This window comes from Camelus ferus, chromosome 9 (genome assembly GCF_009834535.1).
Source record: "Camelus ferus isolate YT-003-E chromosome 9, BCGSAC_Cfer_1.0, whole genome shotgun sequence".
NCBI lineage: Eukaryota > Metazoa > Chordata > Mammalia > Artiodactyla > Camelidae > Camelus > Camelus ferus.
Window position 1 is genome coordinate 75,314,050 of NC_045704.1, and position 9,257 is coordinate 75,323,306.

Here is a 9,257-nt window from a genome sequence, read left to right on the forward strand (position 1 = left end):
AAGGCCAGAGAAGAGGGTGAGAGACAGGGGAAGAGTTGGTCAATGAAGCAGTTATAACACACACAGTATTTGTTGATTTACTTTGCTATCTTATATGGTAGTAGTTTGTGCCACTCCAAAATGATTAAAAGAGTAACATTGAAGATCACTGATCATATATCACCATAACAAATATAATAATGATGAAAAAGTCTGAAATACTGCAAGAATTACCAAAATGTGACATAGAAACATGAAGTGCGAAAATGCTGTTGGAAAAATGGTGCCAATAGACTTGCTCAATATAGCACTGCCACAAATCTTCAGTTTGTTAAAAAAAAAAAGAAGAAGAAGAAGAAAAAGAAGTATCTGCCAAGTACAATAAAACAAGGTATGTCTGTATATATGAACAACTTATTTCTGAAAATGCTGTAAAGGCAATTCAGTAGGAAAAGGTAACTGGAGTGGGAGCAATTGGAAATCTGTCCAAAAAAAAGACTTCAATTTGTACTTTACAGTTAATCCTAAATGAATCATAGATGTAAATGTCAAACCTAATACTACAAAAGTTCTAAAATAAAATAGAAGAGTACTTTTTTTTCACCTTGGCTTATATTAAGACACAACACCAAGAGATTATTTCACTGTAGAAAAATATTGATGAAATGGACTCAGTAGAAATGCAAAACTATGCTTTTAGGAAATAAATAAAAAGGCAAACCAGAGACTGAGAGAAAATACTTACTAGGCATATTTTTTGTATCCAGAATGTATAAACAAACTACCAAAACTCAGTAAGAAAACAATTTTAAATTTTAAAATGGACAGAGAATTTGAAAAAAACACTTCAACAAAGAAGATTTAAGGTTGCAAAAAGCACCTGAACAGATGCACAGCATCATTAATTGTTACGAAAATGCAAATGAAAATCTCAATGATATACAACCTCACACACCTACAGGGATGGATAAAATGAAAAACATTGATCGTACCAAATGTTGGCAGTGCTCTGGAGCAACCGAAACTCTCAGACCCTGGTGGCGAGAATGTAAAATGATACAGCTTTGGAAAAGAGTTCGACAGTTTCTTAAAAGTTAAACCTCCACATGCTATAAGATTTGGCTGTTCCACTCTTGGCCATACACCTAGGAGGAAAGAAAGCATATGTTCATACCAACAATTGTATGCAAATATTTATGGTAGCATTACTTGTAATAGCGAAAATGTGTAAAACAATACAAACCAATGGGTAAATGGATAAACACGTTGTGGGACAGTGCATCCTCATTATTTTCGAGACCATATTTGCAAATTTGGCATTTGTGCATGCTGCTCCTGGCTGAAATTTATAACTCCACATCAATATTTGTGGCACTTTCATGGGCTCTGGAGGACACGTGCAAGCACGGAGCATGAAAAGTCTGACTTGCTCAACATGCCTGTTTTCCCAGCTGAGGACAAATGAGGCCCTATTTCAGCTCTCATACTGTAAATGAATCTTTTGCTGTATATTTAGTGCCATGTTTTGTTTGTTTGTTGTTGTTGTTTTTGCATTTCTGTGCTTATTGCTGGTGATATCACTGTGCTTCAAATAGGCATGTCAGACAAGCTACTTTTTAGGCATGAGTTATAGTGCTATTAGCTATAAATTCAATGTTAATGAATCAAAATATATGTTAAAAGATGCCCTTAAACAGAATACACATAAACATGATTATGTGTTGATTGGTTGATGAAAACGTGACCAGAGGCTGGTAGAAACCTAACCCTGCATTTTTGCCTAGGGACAGTGACTCAGTATTCGCTAATTAAGTCTGTGCTGGGACTTTGTGGAACATAACTACCATGAATGATGAGAATTCACTGTATATCCATACAATCGAATACTACTTGCAATAAACCAGAATGAACTAACAATATAAACCACAAGATAAATCTCATCATAATTACACTGAGTGAAACAGGTCGAGGGTGGAAAAAAGGGTACATATTGTGTGATTCTAGTTATACAAAACTCTAGAAAATGCAAACTCATCTATAATGACAAAGTTAAGTGGTTGCCTGGAGAAGGAGGAGAGGGAGGGACAAGAGAGAAGAATTACAGGGAGGGTGTTGAACATGTTACTGTCTTGATTTTGGTGACGGTCTCATGGATGTATACATACATAAAACCATCAAAATGTACACTTTAAACACATGACATTTTGCGTATATCAGTTACAGCATACTTCAATAAAGCTGTTTAAAAATAATTGATTTTAGACAGTGATATAGTATAGATAAGAATCTGAATTATATTACTATATAAAGCTTGTAAGATACAAAGTTGGAGATGTTTGTGTAATATTTGAATTTAATAGTTGAAAAATACAATCTCCAGCTCGTGCTGAAGAGAAGTTCCTTAGTGCTTAATTTTTATCAGTTTTTAAAATTTTGCTGCCCTTTTTTTTTGGATCCTGTCATATCATCTCTGCTTCTTTGTTTCTTAAATGTCCCCAATGAAGCATAGCATGTTCTTAAGTTTAAAATAATACTCTTTATAATAATTATCATGGTGTTCACATCAATTTGTTAAATTTTCATGAAAAACATTGTAATGTAAGCCAGCATCTGTTAACTGCATATAGAGTTAAAATTCCATTGTTAGACAAATTTAACAAAATCTTCTTATAGGCTTTTTCCTTTATATCTGTGATTCTAATAAATACTTATAATGACTTTAGTTTCCTTAAAAACAGCACAATGATTATACTTCACTTCAAAAGTATATTTTATTTCTCATACTTTATTGGCTTGATAGCTAAATATCACCTGATGTTTCAGTGTTTACCAAAAATTATTAGACTTTTTATCAGTGACATAAACTATTTTTCATAATTATTATTTAATAGGAATATGTTTAGAAATTAGCATGTCATTTTATTATTATTATAGCCTTATCTTTATTATTACATGGTTTAAGTTTATTTGATTATACATTTTTATATGGAGGCAAATAGAGTCAAATTAGAGAAGAGGATTATAATATATTCAGTTTACAAAAATGAAATTATAACTACCTCTTAAATGATTTTTATGTTGTTATAAATAGAACTTGTTTTTTTTTTTCTTGGTGAATAAATAAATGTGAAAAATGAAAGGAGTGCTCAAAATATGCAATGCTAGCTTCTGGAACAATAGATCAAATTTGCCATTAACATCAATGTGGTTGACACTATCAACAATTAAGTTAAAATTATTTTATTACTGAATGTGTCAGAAACTGATGATTCAGACTTGCTTTTTGCACTCATATGAATTTTAATTTCATTTACTGAAGAAGTCTTTCTAATTTGAATGCTTATTACCCTTCTTTCTGATACTCTACTTTTTTGTGCTTTTGGTTCCCTAAATACAATTCTATAATTTTATATAGTTATATAGATTCTCATGGAAAGGGTTGTGAAATTTGTCTAAGAATAACAGAAACATAAGACTTTGTTGAGGAATTTGTGAATAACGAAAAGATTAATTCAAAATTGTATACATCAAAATACGATAATTCAATTTGATAATACATTCATGCTATTAAACTAGATATGCAATTTCTTGATTTAATCATCACATGGAAATTAGTGAGCGTATTGACTAACTTGAGTATAAGAATAATGGTTTTTCTGATATTTCTACTGGGTTATTTAACTCTTAGCTTAAGACATCAACCTCATTTTCATCTAAACTTAAATTTTTAATATACCAAAGTACAATATTACTTTGATATACACTAAAGATCAAGCATGGCAATACTTTTTCAATTTGACAATAGGGGAAAAATTTTTTCAAATATTATCAAAGTGTTTTTTGGTAAAAATTGGTAATATTGTTGCGATGATATTGTTTATTGGCTAACCAGAGATAGACCAACTACTCTTTCTCACCCCTTCCAATTTCTAGACTGCAAAGTTTACATACTCATTTTTCCTACCTGTGTTGCAACGAGGTATGTTCCTGTGACACAGAGGTATGGCCCTGTGACACAGATCTCATCAATGAAATGCAAGCAGAATGTACTGAACATTTTTAAGAAGGACTTTGCATTTCCTAAAATAGAAAGAAATACAGCTGGTGCCATTCATGTCTGCCCTCTTGTTTTAAACCCACACATGAAGCCTAGAGTTGTTGCAATATTCATGCCACCATGACAGAAAGGAAAAGAGAAACAGAGGTTCTGAGACCAATATTCTTGAACTCTGGGTTTGGTTTTTTTTTTCAGATTTTAAAAAGTTGAGATATAATTGACATATGACATTATTTTAGTTTCAGACGTACAGCATAATCATTTGACATTTTTATATATTGTGAAATGATCACTACAGTAAGTCTAGTTAACATCTGTCGCCATGCATAGATACAAATTTTAGCTCTTAAACTAATGTCACAAGCTACCTACTTCCTTATTTTGTTTCATATGTAAGAAATATTGACTCCTGTTTGCTTAAGGCAGTGTTAAGTTAGGATTGATTCTTATTGATAACAATATTGCTGTGGACAGCTAAATGTATTAACTTGTGCAGTACTTTTTAAATTCATTTTGTTTGTTTATTTCAGATTGGCTATTTCAATGAGCATATTTTCTTTTGTTTGCATTATTGTTATGCTTAGATGTAGGCTATTCATGAAAAGTAGAAAAAGCTGTGATTTCCTAATAAAATTTATAACATGAAAGCAGCAATCAGGTTAATTCAGGTCAGGAGAACGTATTACCAGGTTAATTCAACATGCGATCAGAAATTTCTAAACTAATTAGATAAACTTGCATTTTTCTTAGCTAACATAGATTTAGCTGCATCTCATGCATACAGAGAGAACACTTGGACATGCTAAAAGAAGGATCCTTAAAACAGAGCGATGAGTTTTCATAGATGTGCAATTAAAATTACATATATGTTAATACATATTCTGTTCCCTACTTACTTTTCTTTTTACTTCATAATGATAATAATAAGCCTAAATCTGCCTGTTAAAACTTCATTTCACAGAAAGTTTATGAAACTAAGTTTCTTAAAGAAATGAAAAAAAAATACACATCATAATAATCATAATAATGATAGCTGAAATTTATTGAGTGCTTATTATGTTCTGGATATCGGAGCATGTGATTTATACCTAAATCAATTACAAATTTATGAATTCAGTACTAATATTATTCCAGTTTTACAGAGGAGAAAACTGAGGCACAAAGAGATTCAAGTAACTTGCTCAAGGTCGCAGTAGTAAATCCTAGAATTCAGTTTTAACTGAGGCAGTCCAGCTGCAGAGCCTGTTTGCTTATCTTCTCATTTCAAAGCATCTCATTTCGTCTTTATTTAGAGACCGGATATTTGTGGGTAGAGGAATTACTCCAATTCATAGTCCTCGCTCAGTCTTGAAGGAGGGGTTTTCTGGGATATTTTGAAAACAGAAAGATAGTTTGTTGTTAAAAAGAACTTTAATTTTCAGGTGAACTAGTGGAATCGGTAAATGACCTTCTCTGTTATTGTACAGAAAAGTCTGGGGTAGTTGCAAAGAATAAACAGATTGGTTTGTTGGAGTTTATCTCTCAAACTAAAATGTGTGGTCAGTTTCTTTGTGACTTCCTAAGGACACAGTTAACTGGAAACTAATCCTTTTCTCCCTCTTTTCTTCCTCCCTCCTTCCTTCCTTTCTCCCTTCTTCCTTCTTACTCTCTTTCTTCCTTCCTTCCGCTAAACAAGATTCTCAAAATTTGAAAATAAATTTTATAAATATTATACAATTTTATTATTTTTTAGAGAAGAGGAAAAGAGAATCAACTTGTCCTAAAAATGTCAGATCTGCTAATATTTTACATATATTGAAAGGAACAAGAACTCTTTGTATTCTGATCCCATAGGAAAATTGAAGGGAAAAAAAAAGCCTTATTACTTACATTTTATTTGAAATGCTCAAGTTGGATTGCTTCCTGGAAGAAGAAAAATTAATGAAATCTTTTGGAGTGAGAAAAATAGGTAGTCTCAAAAGTCAAATAGTAAAATTGAGAACCCATAAATAATCTCACTATTGGGTATTAATAATAAATATTTAGCTTTTGAATATAGGCTAGATTTAAGAAAAGAGGGTGTAATAAAGTTGTTGGTGGCCTAATATCTTGCAAGTATTTTGTCACTTACAGGACTGCATTCTTTAAGAATATCTAACACAAAAAAATCTCTCAAGTGAATTTATTGACTAAAACCAGTTCCACAGAACCAATTAGTATCTTACACAGGCTGCCCTGCAAGGCTTATGAGGCCATCCATCACCTGTCCATTTAACTATTTAGCATTTGTTCAAGCAATTTGTCACCATGTCAGAATGCTAGCATTTCAGAATGGGAGTTTTTGGTTGAAAGAAATCTAACTCAGATACTCCAGATATTTCTCCTTTAATAAGACTTACAGAAGATTTATGTTTCTATTATATTTAACCTTAAACATCTTGTCTAGAGGGTGAGGTTAATTCTTTGTACTGCAAATATTTCAAATTTAAATCAGTTGTTTTATGTGAACTTTAAAATATCATGCAAAATGTAATTATTTTATATTTTAACAATAATTCAAAGTGCTAACATTGCCAAGTACCTTACTTCACGGGTTCATTGATTACATTTTATTACTTTTCCAATTCAGTCATTTGCTTTTTTATTCATTTCTCATACCTTTGTTAATTTCACACCACTGAATGAGTTATTTACCACTGAGTGAAGGAGAAAATATCTGCATTCTCGTAACATCATGCATCTGAGGTAAATTTGGAATTCTAGAAATATTTAATGGTGGAAGGATTACTGCAACATTTCAATTAAATTACATATAATTTAGAATCAAGTCTGTACCCATTTCAAGCACAGGGTATTAATTATAAAGCAGCTTGGCTGTTGATTACAGATCATAGTCAACTGCTTAATGTTTCTCTCATAAAATGCCAAACGAATACTACAATAGTATAATTTGAAACATGCTGGCCATTTAATGTAGAGCAAAATGACCAGAATCGCAGAGTAGAGGGCTATAGCAAAAATATAATTTATAAAATGGGTCTATGTAGTGGAATAATTGTAGAAAAATAAAAGTTCTACACATTGTTTCAAAAAAAGCCATTTTACTACCTTAGGCATGCCAATCAAATGCAAATTATTCAGGTGTCTAACCTTTAGATTTGATTCAAAAATAGGATACCTCTTATACTGGTGAAAATAGATATGCAGATGGCCTCGTTCCCAACTACCCTGTGAGTTCACCTGATTAAGATTTCCAATGTGAAAGAGGCAGGCCTGATGCTGGGGACTTAAATGCCATCTCCTCATCTGAATGCTGTTAAGCAGTTCCCATGGCATTTCTCACAGACTTTCAATGTGTGCTTGTCACTAAACTCAATCCCAGAGATGAAATAGAAAATGTAAAGTCCTGAAGGAGGAGAGTTGAGTAAAAAGCTTTCCTGAAGTCCTCAGAGTGCTGTGCTTCTGTCTGTCACCAAGGCTTCAATCAGCAGTGTCATCCCTCTCACCCTGTACAGCTGAGAGCTTGGCATGGATGGGTGTGAGGTTGGAGTAGGGAATGCACAGTAAAAATGGATATCTGTAGGTGTGCACACATGTATCCATATGAGTGTTCACAACTAATATCCACGTTTAAGACATTGCAAATTCCATCATCCATATCTATTCCTGGAAGTGTATATTGTTACCTAGAAAATATATTTAACTAGTAAAGCAGCCTTTATTTTTTAATTTGTTTTAATGGTGGTACTGGGGATTGAACCCAGGACCTCATGCATACTAGGCATGCACTCTACCACTGAGCTATACCCACCTCCAGTAAAGTGGCCTTTAAAGGGCAGGGAAAAAGATAAAAAAAATTTCAAAAATAATTGGCTCAATATTATATTGTATCATATTATGTTATTATATTATAAATTATATTACATATACTATATTATTTATATTATATTATATATTATATTCACACACATACACATATATAACATATACGTAACACATAACATATACATTTATTACCTTTCCACAGTGTTCCTGCAAATTCTTACTTTCAAAATAAGGCTAGGAAAGAAATAATATTACAGAGATATTTTTCCAATGGTATCTAAAATAATAATAACATCAAGATATTTTCTTAAGGATTTGTCAAATACAAAATAAGATACCTGGAAAAATTATGTAGCTCAGGATTTATTATAGAAGACTATCAGAGGTTATATTTTATCAGAGGCTATAAAGTAAACTTCCAGAGGTGGGCAGAAATATAACTCTCAGGTAAAAAACAATGCTTAAGAAATTCTTGAGAAATTACCTCCCTGTGAGTAAAAGGGATAGAGAGAAGAGATGGAAACAAAAGAGTGAGAAATGACTGAGCTAATAATGAACTGAAATAAAATAAATTGAAATGTTTTGGGCACAACTATGGAAACTCCAGGATGGGGAGGACATATTGTGCTGATGACTAAAAAACGTAATGACTTCTTTTTTTTCAGATTTTGTTTTTGCTATTGTTTTTGTCCCAGAAAAAATTAATTCCCGGTGTGTAATACAGGATAATACAGTACAGGATACTCTGGTTCGATCATGAGTTCCCCAAGTGAGAAGAAGTATTAGGATTTAACAGAGGGAGATGATCATATACAAATGTTTTTACTTCTTAATCTGCTTTTGCAAAGGGATTGGAAAATGTATTGTTTCCTTACACGTTTCCAAGTTCACAAACATAGCAGCTACACAGAGGTTACCTCTGGTGGAGAGGGCTCCTTTTGTTCATTAAATAAAATAATAATAATTGCTATTAACTACACTCCAGACACGCTTCTTTATAAATCAAAGCTCATTCAATCCTTTCACCATCTCTAAGAGCAAAGGGGTTTATAAATTAGGACACCAAAGTATCACAGTGGTGGATACTTTCAGCCCATAAAGGGTTCTAATTGCCATTCTCTTAAGCATTAAACTCCTCTTAATTGCCTACACTATTTATAAAGGTAAAAAAAAAGAATGTACCGTTTATTGAGTTCATTTATTTTTACATGGTAGTAACTTTACATATATATATGATCTCATTTAAACTTCTAAAAATCCTATAAGGTGATGATTATTGTCCTAATAACTTATCAGAGGTTATAGCACTAGTAAGTGACAAAGAAAATATTCAAACCCAAGCATGTCTGGCCTCAAAGTGCATATTTGATTGCCCTTTCAACCAGTGAACAGGATACTATTGCCTGTACAAGCCTCT

General features: G+C 32.3%; 1 non-coding gene across 1 annotated transcript; it reads right to left on the bottom strand.

Moving 5' to 3' along the window:
- Nucleotides 1-7,754: 7,754 nt before the first annotated feature.
- TRNAT-AGU lies at nt 7,755-7,827 on the bottom strand. The gene has a single exon. It is a non-coding gene; the product is annotated as a tRNA-Thr (tRNA).
- Between the last annotated feature and the right edge of the window lie 1,430 nt (nt 7,828-9,257).